Here is a 24,560-nt window from a genome sequence, read left to right on the forward strand (position 1 = left end):
AAGTCTACTAATACAATAGTAAAAGGTCCTATTAATAGTAAACTAGTAACCTAAGGTGTACAGAAATGAGTAAATGACATAAAAATCCACTTCCGGGCCCACTTGGTGTGTGCTTGGGCTGAGCAATCAAGGAAATTCGTGTAGAGACCTTTTCTGGAGTTAAACGCCAGCTCCCATGCCAGTTTGGGCGTTTAACTCCAACTTTTATTCCTGTTCCGGCGTTTAACGCTGGAATTCCTGAGGCCGGATTGCTTCGCGGGTTTGGGCCATCAAATCTTGGACAAAGTATGGACTATTATATATTGCTGGAAAGCCCTGGATGTCTACTTTCCAACGCCGTTGAGAGCGCGCCAATTGGGCTTCTGTAGCTCCAGAAAATCCACTTCGAGTGCAGGGAGGTCAGAATCCAACAGCATCTGCAGTCCTTTTTGGTCTCTGAATCAGATTTTTGCTCAGGTCCCTCAATTTCAGCCAGAAAATACCTGAAATCACAGAAAAACACACAAACTCATAGTAAAGTCCAGAAAAGTGAATTTTAAATAAAAACTAATAAAAATGTACTAAAATCTAACTAAAAGATATCAAAAACATACTAAAAACAATGCCAAAAAGTATACAAATTATCCGCTCATCAGTTATCTTGCAGATCTTAGTCAGGCAGATAGAAGAGTTATTGATTTGAATTTGGTTAAAAGCATAAAAAGAATGAAAAAGGGTAATCAGAACTCAGAAGTCGTGTAAACTATGATAAGAAGGTGGTTAAGGCTTGGAGATGTTTTGTCCTTCTAGATTAACTCGGGTATTACTGTCTTCTTTAATTGTGAATGATTTCTTCTATGGCAGACTGTATGTGATTGACACTGGTTTGAGCAGCCGCCAATACTCCTCCAGATCTGAACCCCAAGGTTAGTGCGGATCCATTTTATTGAGGGTGAAGTTCCTGCAGTTCATTCTCTTTAGTGATCCTACTCAAAACGCCACAGACAAGGTCGAATCTTCCGTATCAGAGGATGTTGCACCTTGGTTCTAGCCTCTACCACAGAGACCCTAATCTTCCCATACCTCGGCTGAACTGGTGTCTCGAGAAGTTCCCAACAAAGTCATGATGGATTAGCTGTCTAAGAGATGTATAGTCAAGATGGCGGTTCAATGCTTTCCACTTAAGTATTCACACGAACACAAGAAGAACACGGGTGGTTGTCTGGCACGCGGTCTTAGTATGAAGAACGAAGATGATTGTCACGGGTCATCCCATTCATCATGTTGAAGAACGAAAATACATCTTAGATTTAAATCAAACACGAATTTGAAGAGAAATAGTAATACTTTTATTAATCCATAAAACTCAGCAGGACTCCTCCCCTCAACCTAGGAGGTTTAGAAACGCATACTGATAGAAAACACAATGTTGAACGAAAATATGGCATAGAGGTCTATGTGATTATGTAAAATATTCCTTAAATACTAAACTAATGGCTAAGGATTACATAAAAAAAAGGATAAAACAATCTTTTAGTGCTAAATCCACTTATAGGGCCCACTTGGTGAATGTTTGGGCTGAACTTTGATGAGCTCCACATCCTAGGAGGCCTCTAAGGCGTTGAACGCTGGCTGGGGGTCCTCTTTGGGCGTTTGGACGCTAGTCTCCTCCTTTGGGCGCTGGACGCCTGGAATGGAGCAGGAGGCTGGCGTTAGACGCCAGTTTTGGGCCTTATATTCTGAAGCAATGTATGAACTATTATATATTGTTGGAAAGGTCTGGAAGTTAGCTTTCCATAGCCGTTGAGAACGCTCCATTTGGATTTCTATTAATCCATAAAATCTCTTTCGAGTGCAAGAAAGTCAGATTTGGACAGCATCTGCAATACTTTCTCTGTCTTTGAGTCAGACTTTTGTTCCAACTCCTCAATTTCAGCCAGAAAATACCTGAAATTGCACAAAAACACAAACTCAAAGTAGAATCTAAAAATATGAATTTAACACTAAAACCTATGAAAACTTAATAAAAATTAAACAAAATATGCTAAAAATTATATGAAAATGATGCCAAAAAACGTATAAAATATCCACTCATCATAAACTCAATGAGAATAATCAAAAGACTTGGCAATTACAAGAATTAGTAGCAATTATTGGACAAGATCTTAAAGATCATCTTCATGTTGATTAATTCCTTCTCAATATGCAATGGATGATGATCGTGTTGCTAGTGTTCTTTCCACTACTTATATGAGAAGGAAATAGGAAGACTATAATATCATCTCCTGGTTGCTAGCACCTATGAAAAGATCTTTTAAAAATAAAATTATTGGTTGTAAGTTTGATCATGATATTTGGAGCAACATTGAAGATTACTTTATTAAACTAGCCAAGTTTAAGGAAAAACAATTGAAATCACAATCGAAACTTACCAAGAAGCAGAGCCTTTTCTACTGTAGACTATGTTTTCAAGGTGAAAAAGATTATAGATTTGTTGGCATTATCGATAATCCAATGATGAACAGGTAGAAGTGTTATTAGAAGGTCTTAATGAGGATTATTAGACCGTCATCACTACTATTTCTACAAATCCAAAATTGTATTCTCTTCACAAAGTATAAACCTCAATTCCTTCTCATGATGATTTGCTAGAGAAGTTTTAAAAATCTGGTACAATTCTAGCACAAGCTCACATCACTCAAGCATCTTTTCCTTCATCAAACTACTCTGGTAGAGGTTTTGGTGGATGCCGTGGACATGGTGGAATATTTTCTCGTGGTGGTCGCTCCTTTTTTGGTCTTTTTTTGTGTTTAGATTCCCTAAGGCAACCCTTTTATGGAGTTACTTTTTTTGTATAAAAGGCAACGTTTTTTGAATGTTGCCATAAAAAGGGTTTCCTTTGATACATAAAAGCGTTGCCTTAGACCAAAAATAACAGCTGTATAGCCAACCCCCTAAAAAGTGTTGCATTTTGTCGGAAAGTGTTGCCTTTGATTAAAGGCAACACTTTTTTCGTATTATAGACAACGTTTTTAAAGGGTTGCCTCAACCCGAATTTGTTGTAGTGATTTGTGGTCGTTTAGGACACATTGCATGGAATTGTTTCCCATGCTTTAATCAAGATCAACCACCATCCTTTCAAAATTCAAGATATGTATCATCAAATTCTTCTTTTTCAACTACTTCATCCCTATGCATCCTTCAACATCAAATTCATCTATATCACCACCTCCACCCTCTTTTCGCAATCCATAAGCATACATGGCTATTCTTTTCTCTGCCTCAGATCCTTTATGGTTTTCAGACACTGGCACCTCCCATCAAGTTACTCCTCATCAATCTACTTTGTTATCTTGTTTTGAGTATTCTGGGCTTGAACAAATTCAAGTAGGTAATGGATGGGTGTGCATATTAAATATATTGATAATTTATATTTACATGTTCATGATTTAAAATGTTGGTTTAAGTTAAAATCTTTAACTGATGCTCCTCAAATTATAAAAAATATTATTAGTGTGTCCAAATTTATTAAGGATGATGTAGTATTTGTATAAGTTTTATGACTATTTTTGTTTTGTGAGGTGCAAGTATATTAAGAAGATTTTATTGCAAGGTTTCAATAATAGAAGCCTTTATTAATTTCACAATGTTACTATTCCACAACTAGATCATAATACAAAGCCTACAATTTTATCTGTTTTTTGTTTAAGAAATTAGGTCATGCTACCTCCAAAATTGTTAAATCTATTCTTATTTATTGTAGTTTTTTTTTCTTCTTTAGACAATAATGATGATTCTGATCTCTATGAATATTGTGACAATTGTGCAAGTGCTAAGATGCACAAGTTGCCTTTTTCAAATTCTACAACTCAATATAATGAACCTTTACTACAATTGATATATATATATATATATATATATATATATATATATATATATATATATATATATATATATATATACTTTTTGTAAAGTAATATGTAATTTATTCTGTGTGATATGTCACTTTTTAATTGGTTATTAGGTTAATTATGGTTATACTATTTTATAATTAAATTAATTTTTAAAATCGGTAATTATGCAATTTTTTAAAGTATTAAAATTTGAAACATGACTTTTTCTCTAAATCATTTTCAGAAGATAGATGTATCCTAATCCTCTGTAATGGCTTTCGACTTTTCGCTCCTCTTACATTCCTTCGTCCTCGTCGCGCCTCCCAAGTAGCACTGCCTCGTCGATTGTAATCAAATTATAAGAAGCCAACTGAATAACTAAAAAAATTGACAAAGACATTCAAAGATGCAGAAAAGAGAGAAAAATAACCTGTCAAAACATGTCGAAGCAGACTCTGACTAGGGGTGATAGCAGCGACGGACGAGGAGGCAACGAAGAGAGACGCACCGGAGCAAGGAGACGCAACGACGCAGAGCAAGGGAGGCATAGACGTGACGACGCAATGTTGGAGACACACCGAAGCTGGCGAGACGAATCAGAGGAGCCAGCGATCGTGACTTTTGGACTTTGGAGTTCAACCGTACGAGACTTCAGGAGAGGCTGACTGGTGAGGAATAGTTCCTAAGTGACATTGAGAGAGAACGAGGAAATAAAAATTTAGGATTAGGACTACCTTTAACGTGATTTGGAAAATAAAAAAAAATCAGTTTCTAATCTTTTAATAAATTATATATTTATCCCTTTTAAAAATTTAATTATAATATAATCTAACTATGGTTAAAATAGTAACTCAAATTAAAAGTAAATATCCAATTAAGATATGACACATCATAAAAATAGAGAAATTTATATGTTATTTTAGGGATAATTAGGTAAAATTCACTCAATATTGTTAAAAAGATATACCTTATGCATCTTTATTTTCTATCACTAATTCATAATTCAAGGCACCACTTTCAGTTTTCATTCTTTGCTGAGCTTTGCACTTTCTTCTGCAATTTTTTCATTGCCAAGTAACTCAATGAACCACATTCCTATCAAAAATAATTACTAACCGAATAATAGTATAATTGATTAGCTTTTCCCTGTATGTAGTTTAGCCTCCAAAACACATAGCAAAATTCTTTTTTTGCTATAGTTTTTAAAATAAAATCAAACTATTGTTGAGCACCGATGACTTGTTTTCTATATATAAACAAGTTATCAAGAGGTATTATTGTTCTATTTCAACTTAAATTTAAATTACCCATAAATATTAAAATCATCTACATATAAAAAAAATGAATTTAGTGTTTATAAAAAATTAATTATATTATTGCAGAAAAATTTGATTATTCTAATATTAATTATTTTGCTGTATTCCAAATGAATTTGTGACTAATTATTTTAATAGAATAATATAATAATATATAGATATACATAAATATATGATTTTAATTTTTTTATATTTATAGCATTTTTTAATTTCAAAATATATCATACTCCAACTAAAATTATTTAGTATGACTTGTAAGATGATCGATATGACCTCAGTAATAAGACTATAATCTAAATCTTTGGTGACCAAAGACCTATTAATGAAGATATGGTTATGAAGCCAGTAAAGTGGTGGCCGAATTAATTCATATATTATAATTACTGTATTATATGTTGAAACTTTTCCCCCAATTAAAGATATTAATTATGTATAAAACGATAGCAACCTACCACCTCTCTCAAATTTTTATTACAAGACCAGAGCAGAGCCTGCATCGTATTCCTTATCATATGTGTGCCATCAAAGAATTAATGCATATGTGGACTTACACTCAATACTACAAATAATAAAAATATATAATAACAATAATATTATTGATAATTAATGAAAGCACCTTGGACTTGACTTGGCACGTAAATGACGCTAGTAATAATTATCAATGTCCTTGATTTTATGCATGCCGTGTCTTCTCACGTAAAGTCGACATGTATATAATATTGGTGAGAACTTACATCAAATTAAAAATATATATATTTAGTTCAGTGCTTTATGGTAGTGGTAGCTACATGGATTTTAATTGAGCCATATAACCTTGACTACAATGCTATGGACTTACGGTTGTCGCTGTGGGCTTCTGATGACCCTGAAATTATGAATTATGTTGTATTCCTTTTTCATAATAGGAATGAAGTTGTAATATCGTGTTATGAAATTACATATTTTAAATAAATAATAATTTTGGATTTTTTATTTACTGTGTAACATAAATGATCAAAGTGAAACATATTATACAACAGATATAATCTGGATTTTTTTCTAATATAAAATAAAAAAATAATTTATTCCTAAAACAAAAGATTTTAACTTTATTTTCGAAAATACGATTTTTTTTGTAAGTAGAGCAAGTTCGCCACATCTGGCGAACTCTATAATTTATATAGAGTTCACCGCACCTCTAACGAACTTTAGGTTGAGTTTGGCACACTATAAAAGTCAAGTGGGTCCATCTTCATTTGTCCGTTTTTTTTCTATCTCTTCTCCAAAATTACTCTGTTCCTGCTCTCTGGTGCATGAAGTTTGTTATTTACGACATCTTCTGTTTCATGTTAGTACGTTAGTTAGAATGACTTTTTTTCAAGGTAGTTAGAGTAACTGTTTATATATTAGTTAAAGTTACTAGTTAGTGGTTACATGTTAGTTAGAATTAATGTTTACATGTTAGTTAGACTTTATAACATGTTAGTTAAAATTTGGATGTTATTGTTTTTAAGTACAGTTGCTAAATATTGTTTATAACATGTTAATTAGTATAAGTAGTTAGTCAATTGTTAGTTAGGTTATTCAGAATAATTAGTTTAAGTCGTGAATTACAAGGTAATTAGTGGAATAATTAGTTAGGTTAAGTAATAATAGTAAAAAATATTATTAGTAACATTTAGAATTTAGTTAGTTATTGATTAAGGTTGTTTAGGGTGTTAGTTGACGGAGTCATCTAGTTGAGGTAAATTTTAGTTAGTAAGTTTCGAATACGTTATTTTCGGTATTTAGTTAATGTGAAAGGAACTGAGTTCAGTATATGTTGTTTGATTTCAATAGAGTGTGGTTAGATGGAGCAACAATTATTAGGTTACGAGGAGACGCTCTACAAATTAGATCAGGTCGAGCACATTGCTGGCAGACTTCATCGAGTGGTATGCTTTTATTATTTTTGTTTATTTCATTGTAATTAATAAACAGTTAAGTTGTTATTTTAGGTGTTCTTGAATTTTTTTTAATTTTATTTTTTGTTTGGTAGGCGCCTCGGATCTTGCGCACCAAGTGGAATTTGATGACACGCTCGCCAGAGCAGATTAGGCCATATCTCAGACGAGCCGGGTTTGAGTATGTGGCCTATATGGTTGAGTTTGAACACAACTGACCACTTGCCTCGGCATTGATAGAGAGGTGGAGGCATGAGTCGCACACATTTTATCTACCATGCGGAGAGATGACTATCACCCTACACAACGTAGCCTATCAGCTGGGGCTGAGGATCGATGGTGATAGATCCTATGAGTGGATGCATAGGTAGTTGGGAGCAGTACCATCAGGGATGGACTATTGAAGACTTTTGTCAGCAGCTGCTGGGTATTATTTCCGGCCCAAATGACAAATAGTCACAGATCAAGTGGACTGTGAAGCTCGCTTGGTTTCACAACACAGTCTGCGAAAAGCTGGAGTAGGATGCCACAGAGGAGTGTCTGATGAGGTACACGAGAGGGTACATCATGCAACTTATAGGGGTATCCTATTCCCAGATGCATCTGACTCATGAGTGCACATCAGGTGGCTCCCACTACTAGAGGACCTAGAGACGTGTGGCCATCATCGGGGTTAACTGCATACTGATCCATCATCGGATCCCTGATAGCAGAACTATCATGACTTGCAACACCGTAGTCCATCATGTCAACATTCCGAACTTCAACTTTAGACCCCTCTTAACTCCGTTCAGGTGACATATTTAGATCCACCATCGTCCTTCTGATAGTTTGTCTAACAGCTCCACTCACCGGACTATCATCAATTGTATCTGCAGATGATCATCGACCACCCAACTCAACAAGAAATACGAATAATTCCAACAGATGAACATTGTTCATTAGTTGTGCCACGACCTTATAAGTCGTGCGTCCTCGTCGTCACGTAGGCGATACTTAATTCAAAATAATAGAAATGTTTCTCACAACCATGGTCTGATAAATATACTAGCAACAGAGAAAATATAACTGTAATATACCTTTTATAAAACATAATGCCTTCTACTTCGGTCGGATATCTGTAGTAAATTTTTTCACCCGTTTTATCTCTTGCTGTCCGACAGAATGCAATATCAAATTCTTCAACTCTTCTAAACTATTGACTTCCGATGTCATATAGGTAATTATCGGTTGCTCCGATCTGAAAACAATAGAACATTCTTCATCATACACTATTTTTCCATCGTAATGAATGGATAACAATAGATTTTTTGACATTGTAGAAAAAAATGTCAAACAATGAGAATGAATGAAAGTGGACAATGAAATTGTGGCTTTCTAATCCGCTCTCCAACAAGCATGCTTTTATTTTGGAAACATAACGTAGAATTCGTCGAAGGGGGTGACAAACTCTATATAAATTATAGAGTTTGTTGGGGGCACGGCGAACTTACCTGTAAGATTTCAGATTTTTGAAAATTAAATAATTAGTTATTTATGAGTTATTATATCATATTGAGATTTTATTTTTAAAAAATTATTTTTAACAAAAATAATTAAACAAAATTTTATAATTATTAAAGTTTAGTCTAATTATAATTTATTTTATTAGTTTAAAATATTTATAAAAAATTATTTTAATATACAAAAGTTAAATTTTATTATTATTATTATTATTATTATTATTATTGTTGTTGTTGTTGTTGTTGTTGTTGTTGGAAGGTACCTAACGTAATCTTCAAAGGAACCAAAGAAAGGAAATGGAACTTGATTTACTATGTATATGTATATATATAATAATTACACATGCTTTCTTTTATTTATTAACCTTGACACCTAGCCAATATTTATTTTAATCATCTAATGTCATTATATATTCTTTCAATTATCTCATTCACTTGGTCAAGGTTCAAAGTGTACAAAAAGAAGAAGTAAACGTGGCTTGTTTGTAATATATATATGTATATATGTATATATATATATATATATTTGGTAAAAATTTAATAAAAAAATTCAGCCAATTAGAGTGTTTGTATCTTTCTCTTTAATAAAAAAATTTAATAAAAAAATTCTTGTAATCCGTAACTCTAATAAAAAAATTTAATTTGGTAAAAGTGTTTGTATTTTTCTCTTTTACATGTTGACATTATTTTTGTTCGGTAGAAAATGATAATGATGTAGTTCATTTTTCTCTTAAATTCAGCCAATTAGAGTTCTAGGAGATACAGGCAATTTCTGACGTTTTCTTTTTCAATAATTCGGTCAAATAGCTTTTTCGAAATTTCGAATATTTTGATTTTGTACAGAAGTAGGGATTCGTTTTAAAATTAAAAGTTTTAATTTAAAAATGTCCAAAAGACTTATTGAATAAGTGCAAGTAATTTATAAGAGTGTGGTATTTACTATTTGCTAAGGATTGGTTGGATTGTGATTGTGAATGATGTTTAATTGGTGTTGTTTGTTAAATTGAAATATGGATTGAGTTTGGATTGTTGCTGAATTTCTAGTCATGTTACTTTCTTAGTTTGGTTGATTATTGAGAATCGAGCTGTATTGATGATTGTGGAATCAAACTAGTGGATTGTTGAGAAAATGAAGGAACCCATAAGGGTGATGAAGTTGAATGTTAAAAGGGAGGTTATGTCCGAATTTTGGTAAAACATACGAAAAAGTTATTTGAATTGAAAATCCAGTTTATAAGCTTATTTTGAGAAAATGTTAGCTTGATTTATTGGTAACGAATAAAGAATTAAAAATGACTTTGATATTGAACCTGGTTAGCTTTCAGATTTACAATGTTTTAATAATGGATATGGTTTGTTGGATTTATCAATGATTTTTAAGAGTTGAAAATAGTTTGGTAGGGACCTTGGAAAGGTGGTATAGCTCGAATTTTAGAGGAAATGCTGCCAAATTTTTATAAAACTCTAAAATTTTATTTAAAGTGTTATTTAAAAGTAAATTTGATTTAAGTATATTATTTGAATTCGATTTATTAAGAAAAGTATAATTTTTATTTCTTTGTGATTGTGCCGTTTATCTTGTTGTGACTTGCTTGTGTGATGAACTGAATTTCATGTCTGTGTTATTAGCTTGTGAATGTATTAAAGTATTAAGAATTGACATTTTGATTGAGAATTAATTATGTGGCTGAGAGATGATTAATATGACTAGTTTTATATTTAAAATATGTTGTGAGATTAAAGATTTTAAAAGAGGTAATTAATTAGCTATACTCAAATCAAGAGTATTTTCCAAAGGTTTGATAAAAACATAGATTCTTTGGGTATGTTAATTATTCGCATTTTATTCATTACTTTTACGGTATTTTCATTCTCTACTGAGAACGTGTAGTTTGTTCTCACCTCAAAATCTTTCACCCTTTCAGTGCCATAGGTCTGAAGACTTAAAGTGAAGCCACGAGCAATTAGTAGGCTTTCTTTATGATTTCAACTACTTTCATAGAGTTCCTTCGCTTTTGTCCTTTAATATTTTATTTTATTTAGAGGGTAAATAAGATATGTTGTATTCGAATTTTATTGGATTTTTTTGTATTAAACTTATTATTAATAATATTTATGTGATTATTAGTACTTGTAAATCTTTAAAGTATGACTTTAAAGAATAAAAGCAAATTTTTCCGACATTTTCTATAAAACTAAAATGCGATAACAGGCTCAATATTAAATAGATAATAAAGAACAATAGGTTAGTAACGCCTTATTTTTTATACGATCATGACGTGCTAAAAATTAGGGTGTTACATTGCCCTAATTACCAAAAAAAAATCGTATTTTTGAAAATAAAGTTAAGGGCAATCTACCTAATTAAATAAATTCTGTGAATTGTTTACCTGAATACACAAAAGAGAAACCTCTTACGTACATGTGCAATTTCAATTTTATGTAAACCGTGGGAGTCAACCACGGTTTCTAGTTTGTATGTAAACCGTTGGAGGCTACAAGGTTTTATGGTTGGAAAAGGTTGGGCATAATCCATGGCTACCTACCACGGATTATGAAGGAAAAAGCTAAGGCATAAACCGTGGTTGCTTCCCACGGTTTATGAAGAGCAGAACTTGAACGAAAACCCCATAAGTTCCCATGGTTTACATGCAAAGTATAAATTATATGATCAAATTTTTTAAAAACCAAATTTTTTTATTTTTTATTCTTAAATTATATGATCAAATTTTTTTATTTAAATTAAAAAAATAAAATAAAGTCCATCAATATCTAGTAAACAACGGATCTGTAAATTTATTATTTTTTTTAATTTTTAAACTAAAAAAGTAAATTTTTTCTAATATTAAAAAAAATAAAAAATTCTAACAATATACAAAAAATAAAAAAATTTAAAATTTAAAATTTTTAAATTAATTTATTCTTAATTTGTGAACAAGTGCAGCTAAAAAAATCAATTGTCCGAGTGTAGCATTATCCGGTGAATAAAAAAATTAAAAAAAATATTATTAAAAAAATTAAAAATTTTAAAAAACTAAATTTCTTATTTTTTAATTTTTAAATTATATTATTAAATTTTTTTATTTAAATTAGAAAAATAAAATAAAGTTCACCAATATCTAGTAAATAACAGATATATAAATTTATTATTTTTTTAATTTTTAAACTAAAAAAATAATTTTTTTTCTAATATTAAAAAAAATAAAAAAATTCTAACAATATCCAAAAAATAAAAAAATTGAAAAATTTTAAATTTTTAAATTTTTTAAATCAATTTATTCTTAATTTTGAACAGGTGCAGCTAAAAAAAAGTCAACTGTTTGGGTGTAGCATTATCCAGTGAATAATAAAATAAAAAAATATTATTTAAAAATTAAAAATGTTAAAAAACTAAATTTTTTATTTTTAAATTTTTAATTTTATGTTTAAATTTTTTATTTAAATTAAAAATATAAAATCTATTCTATCAATATCTAGTAAATAATAGATCTACACCCGGACAATTGATTTTTTTAGCTGCACTTGTTCACAAATTAAGAATAAATTAATTTAAAAATTTTAAATTTTTAAATTTTTTATTTTTTGTATATTGTTAGAATTTTTTATTTTTTTAATATTAGAAAAAAATTTATTTTTTAGTTTAAAAAGTAAAAAATAATAAATTTATAGATCTATTCTCTACTAGATATAGCTGGACTTTATTTTATTTTTTTAATTTAAATAAAAAAATTTTATCATATAATTTAAGAATAAAAAATAAAAAATTTTGATCATATAATTTATACTTTGCATATAAACCGTGGGAACCTATGAGAGTTTTCGTTCAAGTCCTCCTCTTCATAAACCGTGGGAAGCAACCACGGTTTATGCCTTAGCTTTTTCCTTCATAATCCGTGGTAGGTAGCTACGGATTATGCCCAACCTTTTCCAACCATAACACTGTGTAGCTTCCAACGGTTTACATACAAACTAAAAACCGTAGTTAACTCTCACGGTTTATATAAAATTAAAATTGTATATGTACGTAAGAGGTTTCTCTTTTGTGTATTCAGATAAATAATTCACAGAATTTATTTAATTAGATAGATTACCCTAAAGTTAAAATATCTTGTTTTGGGAATTAATTATTTTTTTATTATATATTAAAAAAATCCGATATAACATTTATAGTTCAACTAGGAAACAAATTTTTTTGGTAATTAACATTTGCCAAAATTTTAAAAATTTAATTTTTGCTCTCACGTTCGCACTTTTTCTTCTCACTTTTCTTCTTCCGGCCAATACATATCTCACCCTCACCGGTACTTGTTGTTGGCTACTTAAAAAAAATTAAAATTAAAATATACATTCCGAATTAAAAAATTTAAAATTAACACAAAATTAATAATCTTCAAATTATTCAAAGGAACATCCAAAATCCTATATTAAAAAATATTAAAAAAATCAAATATTTATATTGAAACTTGTAAAACAATAAAAAACTATGAACATAAAAAATTTTATGTAATCGAACATCAAAAATTATAAATAATTAAATATTTAAAACCACCCAATATAATTAATCATCAATAACTCCGGTAGAATATATACGAACTAATTTGGGTTAGTCGGATAATTAGCTTACTAGTTTATTTAAGCAAGTATTGGAGATTTCAATTTTCGAATCCCGCCTTATATATGCAGCAACCCATTAATTAGTAATAAATTCTTAAATAGAGTTCAAATTCGTGACAAATTAATTCTTAACCCATCGAATTGAGAGATACCGTAAACAAAAAAAATACAGAACATATATGAGAGACAATGCAAATATGGTCTCACAAATTTGACGAAGGGATCCTTCAAATTTATTAAGCTCGGTGGCCATGATAAGTGCCTTAACCTATATATCCCCGTCATCTTCGCTACTTCACTAGTGGATCCAATTGTTGTATCAACATCGTGATTAGATTTGACGGCACGACCACTTATCTAGAGAAATAAGCATTGGACTAACAGACTTGAATTAGTTCACCAGCTTGACAAGGGCCAAATTTGCAGCTCCAACGACTAAGGTAGACGACAGTGATGGCTAGTTACTAAGGATAATGGAGGACTCAATGCATGATGACAATTGTTGTAAATCCTCAAAACTTTGAGAATTCAACTGAGTTATGAAGGATTAATTTTATAAATTCAAGGGTCATTATTCTCTAAAATTGTTCAGAAAAGAAAAATAAAAATTCGATTTATGGCAAATTTAATTGGATAAGGATTAATTTTATAAATTCAAGGGTCATTATTCTCTGAAATTGTTTAGAAAAGAAAAATAAAAAATTCGATTTATGGCAAATTTAATTGGATAAGGATTAATTTTATAAATTCAAGGGTCATTATTCTCTAAAATTGTTCAGGAAAGAAAAATAAAAAATTCGATTTATGGAAAATTCAATTGGATTGGTAAGGGCATCTGATCAATAATTGTTTGAATAATAAAACAATGCACATAATTTGAAATTTAAAGTTTAAGTACTTGGAGAATGAAAAATTTAGATTTAAAGATTTGGCAGTCGTAATTTTATAAATTAAATCAAATCAAATCAAGTGGTCTAAATTTATATAAAGATAGTATTTGCTCGAACTCATTTTTAAGTCGATGAGTAAAATTCTTTTGCAATATAGAGCAATTTCCTTTAATTACAGATAATTTTTATTTATCGTTGTTCCCTAAATTTTGCTAAAATTTCTAAGCCAACCTTAGCAACTTTTTCTAAAACCTAACCTTAGTTTGCAAAATTAATCACACACTATTCATGGGTGGTTAGCAAGTGCACCAAATCACTTTAAGTAATACTACGATAAGTGAATATCTCTACAAGAACTAAAAGATTAAGCAAAACAGTGTTTAGTTGAACTTCTAATTAGATTGATGAAACTTTTTGTAGGAAATAGGAACTGGACGTAATAGTGATGCATGCAAAGCTTATAAATGAGAGAAATAGATAATAGATGGAGATTTTAAGATTTTAAAGATGTTTAGTTCTTAGAAAAAGAAATAATCATGTTCATTACCTTAATTTATGCAAAGATATTTTTACAAAAAATCATATATAATCAAACAACAATTCATTGACAATTCAATTTCTCTTTATCCCACCTAATCACCAATTCTTTGATCAGTTAGTTGGCAAGAAGAGAATAAACACAGTTCTGATTTAAAGTCACATAATTTTCAAAACTATTCCTAGTCAATTGAAAAGTTATGAGAATAAGTTTCAAGCTAACTCCAATAGTAGCTCTCCTAAGATAATAAAGAAATACAAGATAGATTTATAATATTTTCTAATACTTCTAACCATTAAGAATAAAAACAAAACTCAATTTTTGGAGAACTATCAATGCAGTAATCAAAATAAAAGAAACAATCAATTACCAATCTATAAAACTAAATAGAGCTCCTAACCCTAACAAAGAATAATTAGTGACTCATGGAGAAAAAAAAATAAAAGACGAAATAAGAATGCTGGATGCCGAATGATCGCTCATACCTAACTTATTTATACCTAAACTCTAACCTAAATCTCAAATATAAACTAATCCTAATCTTATCTTATCTAGAAGGATAAGATATACCTAATAATATCTTAAACTTAAAAAAGAACTAATCTTATCTTCTCTAACAATAACAAAAATAAGCTGCATTCAAATCTTGAGTGTGCGGGCCGAGTCAAATAGTCTTGATAGAATTACTAGGCCTTAGATTTCGGCATGGGCGTTGAGCGTTAGGTGCTGGCATTGGGTGCCCACTCCTTTAAGCTTCTTGGGCGCTTAACGCCAGTATCTAGTACTAGGAACCAGGGCTTTATTGTGTTTTTGGGCTTGAACATTGTGCGTTAGTCTTATTTTTCTTCGAAGATGCTGGGTGCCAAGGTTGGGTACTTGACGCTGAGTCCTTGGGACTGAAAAAATTATTGGCATTGGATGCCTATTCTACTGGGTGCTAGGCGCCCATCCTAGTTTTCTTTCTGGGCACCTATTCTTTTAAGATCCTTGGGCGTTGGGTGTCCATGTATAAGTGCTGGGCATCCATCTCCTTGATTGTTTCTATTCACCTAAATTCTTTAAATAATAATTATGAATGCACAACAAGTCTAAACCAACTCCAAATGACATAAAATAGCAATGAAATCTTTAATTAAGCATAAGAAAACTACTAAAAAGATATGCAAAAATTCACTAAAGATGCCAAGGTATTTATCATACTACTAAATTTAAAACTTTGCTTGTACCCAAACAAATAAAAGAATGTATAGAAGTTATCTTAGTGATAAGAATTGAAGATTTATTAACTAAAATTCTATTCAGATATTAAGTTTATAGTAGAGTTATAATGATTTATGTCATTACATGTGGACTTGCATTGTTCTCATGAATCTTGCAAACATAAATATGAATTTTCAGAAATCTAATCCGGATGATATTATAGATATATTTTTTTTAGTTTTTCAATCTTGAAAGCAGCTTTCTTTTTTAAAATATTCATCACTTTTTCTTAATTTGGAGAAAATATTTATACTTTAACTCTAAATATTTTGTCTTAAGACAAATCTTAAGTGTAGATTTTCAATTGATATTCTCAAACTAGTTTGTTTAAGATACCAGGTGATGAAGAACTCCATGAATTTACTTACCCAAACCTCTCCTTGATACTACAACACCATAAGCACATAACTAGAAAAAAATTTTTGATTTTTATATATTCCAGACAAGGTGCGTAGAGCCTCTGGACTCTAAATGTTTTGTCTCAAGGTAACTCTTTAATATAGGTTTTCAATCAATACTCCCGACCTAATTGGCTCAAGGTATCGAGTGATGAAGTACCTCTCGAATTTACTAAACCAAGCCTCTCTTTGACATAACAACACCACAAGCACATAACTGGTCCTAAACATTAGTGCTCAGAGCTTTTTTTTTTTACTTTGATTTTTTCCAAGGATTGCCATAATATTTTTCTAAATTTTCTTCCCTAAATATTCTATCTTTCTCTTTCTACAGGTTTCGTACACATTAGCCAATTATGTAATCACATTCTTTCACATAACCCACCTTTTTTTATTTGATTTTTTTTATTTTTCTTCAATTAATGTCACTCGAATGTTCTCTGACATATAAACTGCTAAAAAATAAGTACATAGAATTTAAACAAACTAAGGCAAACCAAAAAAGGAAAAAAAAAAGAAAAGGGAAATAGAAAACACAAAGAAAATGTTATGTAAAAGAAAAAATAACCATCAGAACAATAAAGTTATCACTTTTTAATCCTCATCATCATCGTTCTCTTCTTTCTTTTCTTCTTTGTCTAGGCTTTCTTCTGTTCTTCTCGCACTCCAAAGCTCTTATCTCTCTTGTTTTTGCCTCTTCTTTCTATAAACTTCCTTTTCTCATCTCCTTTGCTCCCAGATTGGATTGATCATGGCAAATGGCGAAATATTTTGTGGGTCTGATATGTGAGTAGAAATATAAAGATAATGTAACCTTTGAGTTATTCAATTCAAATTATTGAAATTCTCTATAGAATTACTGTACGTCAATCTCTTGTCCTTGGATTTTTCTTGATCCTACTGGAGGTTCAGGTGCAAGACGTGGAGGAGATTATCTTCAGTCTCATCTTTCTGAGTTTCTCCATGGAGCCTTCTTCTTACTCTCTCCATCACTGCCACAGAGATTGACCGCTCTATTAGAATGGAGATGTCATGTTCAATGACCATCCCCAGAGATTCACAGAGACAGCAGATAAGGCTTGAAAATCTGAATTTTGTTCTTGTATCCAAACTTTGAGCAATGTTGCATATATTTTTAGGAATAAGACTTTTCACTCTAACTTTCTCTCCTATCATTATTGAGTGGATTAGTTGTAAGACCTAAGGTCTTACAAAATCAAATAAAAAATTTGTTTATGATTTATTATATTTAGATTTTAAATTTTATTTTATGAATAAAAAGAAATTAGTTTAATTATCTCTAATATTAAATTATAATATTTATTTAAAAATAAATTTTAAGTTGATAATTAAATAATATTTTTATAAATGTATAGTTCATATGGTTCATATGGTTATTGGTATGGTGGATATGGGTTAGGATCATATAGAGGTATTTAGTGGTATGGGGCTTGTGAGTATGGTGGTTGAGGGAAATATTGAGGAGGAGATTCATAGGCATATGGTGATTGAGGGCTATATTGATGAGGGGGTTCATAGGCATATGGTAGTTGTGGTTGATAACCACAATGAGGTCCACCATAACCATTGGATTGGTATGCATTATGGATTATGCTCATAGTATTCCAGAGGAGGTTGTTGCCATAAAGATTGTTCATATGATTGAGGCTCCTCCCACCTTTGATTTTCCTATCCTTGATGCATATCCTCATTGTAATTTCGATTTTCTACAACATAATTAGAACCAAACTCATAGCCAAAAGGGTGAGAATTCATAGTAACAAGAGAAAATAAAAATATAAGCTAATAAGAAATAATAAAAACTAAATCCTACAACTAGCAAAAACTAACAAAGAAATCAAAGCAAGCTATTCACAATATTAACATATATACAATAACCAATAATAAGCGCACATTTGTAATTTTCCGGTAACGGTGCCAAAAACTTGACGGAGGAAAATCGTCGGTTAGGAATTTTTTACAAAATAATCTCGTCGAAGTATAGATTTAAATCAACAATTAGCCCTCAATCAAAGTTTAATTTTGTTTGTCACAATGCAAGCCAATAAAAACCGAGAGTATTTATATCTCGGGTCGTCTCTCAAGGAATTGCAGGAAAGCATGCATATTATTGGTTATGGGATATTTTTGGGATTTTTATAATAAGAGATAAGAAATGTAAATAAAAAGAAAGTAAGCTAACAACTAAGAAAGATCTTGGCAAGGGGTGAAAATTAAAATTTCTATCCTCATTATCATCCTCAATTATGATGGTAGTTGTCTTTTGCTCTCACTTAGTTATCCTCTAACAATTGAAGTAAAGTCAAGTGAACAAATTAACTCTAGTCCACAAATCCTAATCAAAGATTAGCCGTAGTGGAATTCAAGCCAACTAGTAATCCTCAATCACCAATCAACAAAAGAAATTGACAATTAAAGAGTGCCTAATTACACAACCCAAGCCAAGAAAGTAAAAATCTACACTAAAACCCAACCAAACATTTTATCAAACACTTGGAAGGTATAAAAATGAAAGCATGGTAAAATTGCAATAATAACCAAATCTAAACTACCAAACAACTCAAACAAGCAAAAAAGAAACATAAAACATCAAATTGTATTAATGGAAATTAAAATTAACAAGAGTTCATAAAGGTAGAAATGGCAACATAGAGAAATAAACAAGAGAAACTAAGAATATTAATACAATAGAACAATAAAATATAAAGAGAGTTGAACTAAAAACAAGAATCAAAACTTGGATCTAAAAAAATATGACCTAAACTATCCTAAATTTTAGAGAGAAGTTAGAGATTATCTCTCTAGAAACCTAACCTAAAGCATGATAAAAACTATATTATGACTAGTTGGTTCATTTTTCCTTCAATCCTTGGTTCAATAGCATCAAAAATAGGTTGGATTGTGCCCAAAATGCTCCAGAAATCCCTAGTCACATGTTGCCTTAATGAGTCACATCTTTTTGTGTTCCGCGTATGCGAGCATTAGGCCGCGAACGTGGACATCTTAACACACGTCCACCATAAAAAAAAATTGTATGTCATTTTGAAGCCCTGGTTGTTAGCTTTCTAATGCCATTGCAACTACCTCATTTGGACCTCTCTACTTTTGCATGCTCTTTCTCCACTTCTTCAAGCCATCCTTGCCTCCTAAATCTTAAATCACTCACACAAACACATCAAGGTATCGAATGAAAGAGAAGTGAAATTAAAATTAGCAAATTTATGACCTAAAAAGCATGTTTTTAATCTTAAGCACAATTTAGGAAGAATTCACAAAACTATACTATTTTAGTGAATAAATATAAGAAAAGTTAATAAAATTCACCTAATCAAAGCAAATAAATACCATGAAATGTGAATTCATCGAGTATTTGCTTACCGGAGGATGCCGTTTGGACTTTGTAATTCCCCAGCAACTTTTCAGAGGTGTATACTTTCTATTTTCTCAAACATGGTTGAAAAGTTCATTGAGGTATTTATGGATGACTTCTCTATTTTTGGTGATTCTTTTAAATTTTGCCTTAAGCATCTAACTTTGGTATTGAAACGGTGTCAAGAAACAAACCTCATTTCGAAATGAAAAAAATGTCACTTTATGGTAACTGAGGAAACTGTTCTTGGTCACCGGATTTCAAACAAGGGAATAGAAGTTAATAAATTATAAAGCTGATACGTGAGCATCTTTCTTATCTTTTTCCAGTGAATTTGCATTTAAATTGTTGAGTTTAATCAAGAATTAATTATCTTTTAGCCACTATGGGTGCTACTTTGAGTCTCGTGCAATTTTGTTTATTTTAGGTAGCATTTGGCTGGATTTGATGGAGAGAAAGCTTGCACAAATGGAAGGAGCACAAGAATTAAAGGAGATGATCAGCGAGGAGCGACGCGTGCGCGTACCTGACGCGTGCGCGTGATTTGGAGATTTGTGCAGCGACGCGTGCGCGTACCTGACGCGTACGCGTGACACGTGAAGAAGACCATCGATGCGTACGCGTGACTGACGCGTACGCGTGACATGCGCCACGTGCAGAAAATGATGGGGGCGATTTTTGGGCCCCATTTTGGCACTCAAGTAAGGCGCAGCTCTCTGCCAAGTTAGGCGCGGATCCAGTGAAGTCAAGTGGTCCCCACGTTACAAGGCACGGATTATTTAATTGATTCTAATTTAAATTTAAATTTTAAAATAGGAAAATATATTATTTTAATTTTAAAAATTAGATTTTAAATTAATTAGGATTAGATATAAAAGACAATATGATTCTATTCGAATTTACATTCCGCACTTTACAGTTTACTAGAATCCTAGTTTTCACTCTTTTCCATGAGCAACTAAACCTCTACTGTTAAGGTTAGGAGCTCTATCTATTGTATGGATTGATACTATTATTTTTCTATTTTAATTCATGTACTAATTTATATTTCAAGAATTGTTTTTGTTCTTTATCTTATGAATTTGGGTGGAACAGAAGTATGACCCTCTTTCTAACTGAGTTCTTGTATAACTTGAAAAAGCTCTTTACTTGAACAACAGGTTGAAAAAAATTTCTCCTAAATTCTAATTATATGGACTTAACGGGATACGTTACATATAATCCTCTTATGTTTGGATAATTAGGATTTTTTTTGGCATAATAATCAGAATTAAACTTCACCCCCTAATTAGAATCAATTGACCAAGGAATTGGCGATTGATGAGAATTAGAGGAGACTAGAAAGGTCTAAGGAATTAAGGTCTATTCACATATGGTTTGCCATGAATTAAATCTTGCATGATTAAAATAGTTAGTAAGAAAAGTCAATCTGGAAAATAGATAACTCTGAAGCCTTGTGATGAGCGGATAATTTATACGCTTTTTGGCATTGTTTTTAGGTAGTTTTTAGTAAGTTCAAGCTACTTTTAGGGATGTTTTCATTAGTTTTTATGTTAAATTCACATTTCTGGACTTTACTATGAGTTTGTGTATTTTTCTGTGATTTCAGGTAAATTCTGACTGAAATTGAGGGATTTGAGCAAAACTCTGAAGAAGGCTGACAAAAGGACTGCTGATGCTGTTGGATTCTGACCTCCCTGCACTCGAAATGGATTTTCTGGAGCTACAGAACTCCAATTGGCGCGCTCTCAACGGCGTTGAAAAGTAGACATCCAGGGCTTTCCAGCAATATATAATAGTCCATACTTTATTCGGAGATTGACGACGTAACTTGGCGTTGAACACCAAGTTCATGCTGCTGTCTGGAGTTAAACGCCAGAAAAACGTCATGATCCGGAGTTGAACGCCCAAAACACGTCATAACTCGAAGTTCAACTCCAAGAGAAGCCTCAGCTCGTGGATTGATCAAGCTCAGCCCAAACATACACCAAGTGGGCCCCGGAAGTGGATTTATGCATCAATTACTTACTCATGTAAACCCTAGGAGCTAGTTTATTATAAATAGAACATTTAACCATTGTATTAGATGTCTTTTGACCACGTTACATCTTTGGTCTCAGTTTTGTTTTATTCTTCATCCTAAGAGGCTATTGATCACGTTTTAGGGGGCTGGCCATTCGGCCATGCCTGAACCTTTTACTTATGTATTTTCAACGGTGGAGTTTCTGCACACCATAGATTAAGGGTGTAGAGCTCTGCTGTACCTCAAGTATTAATGCAATTCTATTTTCTTTTATTCAAATCTCTCTTATTCTTATTCCAAGATATTCATTCGCACCCAAGAACATGATGAATGTGATGATTAGATAACCCTCATTATCATTCTCACTTATGAACGCACGTGATTGACAACCACTTCCGTTCTACATGCAACAGAGCTTGAATGTGTATCTCTTAGATTCCCCAACAGAATCTTCGTGGTATAAGCTAGATAGATGGCGGCATTTATGAGGATCCGGAAAGTCTCACCTTGTCTGTGGTATTCCGAGTAGGATTCCGGTAATGAATGACTGTGACGTGCTTCAAACTCACAAGTGCTGGGCGTTAGTGACAAACGCAAAAGAATCAAGGGATTCTATTCCAGTAGGAGCGGGAACCAACCAGTGATTAGCCGTGCTGTGACAGAGTGCGTGAGCGTAGTTTTCACTGCGAGGATGAAATGTAGCCATCAACCATGGGTGATGCCTCCAGACGATTAGCCATGCGAGTGACAGCCGCAGAGGACCATTTTCCCAAGAGGATTGAAAGTAGCCACCGCTGATGGTGAACCCCTATACACAGCTTGCCATGGAAAAGAGTAAGAAGGATTGAGTTGAAGCAGTAGGAGAGCAGGCGTCCTTGAGCCATACAGTATCTCCATTCACTTATCTGAAATTCCCACCAATGAATCTGCATAAGTATTCTATCCCTTTTATTATTTCTTCTTTTTATTATTAATTTTCGAAATCATAAACAATTTTAATCTGCCTAACTGAGATCTACAAGGTGACCATAGCTTGCTTCATACCAACAATCTCTGTGGGATCGACCCTTACTCGCGTAAGGTTTATTACTTGGACGACCCAGTACACTTGCTGGTTAGTTGAACGGAGTTGTGAATTCAACCAGTGCCATAATAATGATTTCTCTCACAATAGTTTTTGTGTACATACCAAAGAGCCAATATTGTTGATCACAATTTCGTCCACCAAGTTTTTGGCGCCGTTGCCGGGGATTGTTCGAGTATGGACAACTGACGGTTCATCTTGTTGCTCAGATTAGGTAATTTTCTTTTCAAAAAGTTTTCTAAAATCTTTCAAAAATATTTTTTTTATTATTTTCGTTTTTTTTTTAATATAATTTTCGAAAAAAAAATAATAAAAATACTAAAAAATCATAAAATCATAAAAAACCAAAAATATTTTGTGTTTCTTGTTTGAGTCTTGAGTCAATTTTTAAGTTTGGTGTCAATTGCATACTTTAAAAAAAAAATTTCTTGCATTTTTCAAAATTCCATGCATTCATAGTGTTCTTCATGATCTTCAAGTTGTTCTTGACAAGTCTTCTTGTTTGATCTTGATGATTTCTTGTTTTGTGTTGTTTGTTGTTTTTCATATGCATTTTTTGTTTGTTAGAGTCCATGCATTAAAGATTTCTAAGTTTGGTGTCTTGCATGTTTTCTTTGCATCAAAAATTTTTCAAAATTATGTCCTTGATGTTCATCATGATCTTCAAAGTGTTCTTGGTGTTCATCTTGACATTCATAGTGTTCTTGCATGCATCTTGTGTTTTGATCCAAAATTTTCATGTTTTGGGTCATTTTTGTGTTTTTCTCTCTCATCATTAAAAAAATTCAAAAATAAAAAAAAAATATATTTTCCTTATTTTTCTCCAAATTTTCGAAAATTTGAGTTGACCAAGTCAAAAATTTTTAAAATTAGTTGTTTCTTATGAGTTAAGTCAAATTTTTAATTTTAAAAATCTTATCTTTTCAAATCTTTTTCAAAAATCACATCTTTTTCATTTTTTTTAATTTTCGAATTTTTTTTTAAATATTTTTCAAAATCTTTTTCATATCTTTACATCTAATTTTCGAAAATTCACTAATAATTAATGTGATTGGTTCAAAAATTTGAAGTTTGTTACTTTCTTGTTAAGAAAGGTTCAATCTTTAAGTTCTAGAATCTTATCTTGTAGTTTCTTGTTAGTGAAGTAAATAATTTTAAAATTTTTGAATTAAATCTTTTTATCTTTTATTTTATCTTTTTCAAAAATTTTATATTCTTCAAAATTTGATTTCAAAATATCTTATCTAACTTCTTATCTTCTTTTCTTTTTAAATTTTGATTTCAAATCTTTTTCAATCAACTAACTAACTTTTTGTTTGTTTCTTATCTTTTTCAAAACCACCTAACTACTTCTCTCTCTTCTATTTTCGAAAATATCTCTCTCTTTTTCAAAAATTCTTTTTAATTAACTAATTGTTTCAAATTTTAAGTTCAATTACATTTATCTCTAATTTTCGAAAATCACTAACTCTTTTTCAAAATTATTTTCGAATTCTCCCTCCTCTTTTCTTCTTCTAGTTAATTATTTAATTACTAACACTTCTCTCCACCTCTCTTCATCCAAAATCCGAACCCTCTTCTTCATTCTTCTACCCCTTCTTTTTCTACTAACATAAAGGAATCTCTATACTGTGACATAGAGGATTCCTCTTCTTTTCTTGTTTTCTTCTCTTTCATATGAGCAGGAACAAGGAAAAAGGCACTCTTGTTGAAATTGATCCAGAACCTGAAAGGACTCTGAAGAGAAAAT

Source organism: Arachis stenosperma, chromosome 7, assembly GCF_014773155.1.
Source record: "Arachis stenosperma cultivar V10309 chromosome 7, arast.V10309.gnm1.PFL2, whole genome shotgun sequence".
In the NCBI taxonomy this organism is placed as follows: Eukaryota; Viridiplantae; Streptophyta; class Magnoliopsida; order Fabales; family Fabaceae; genus Arachis; species Arachis stenosperma.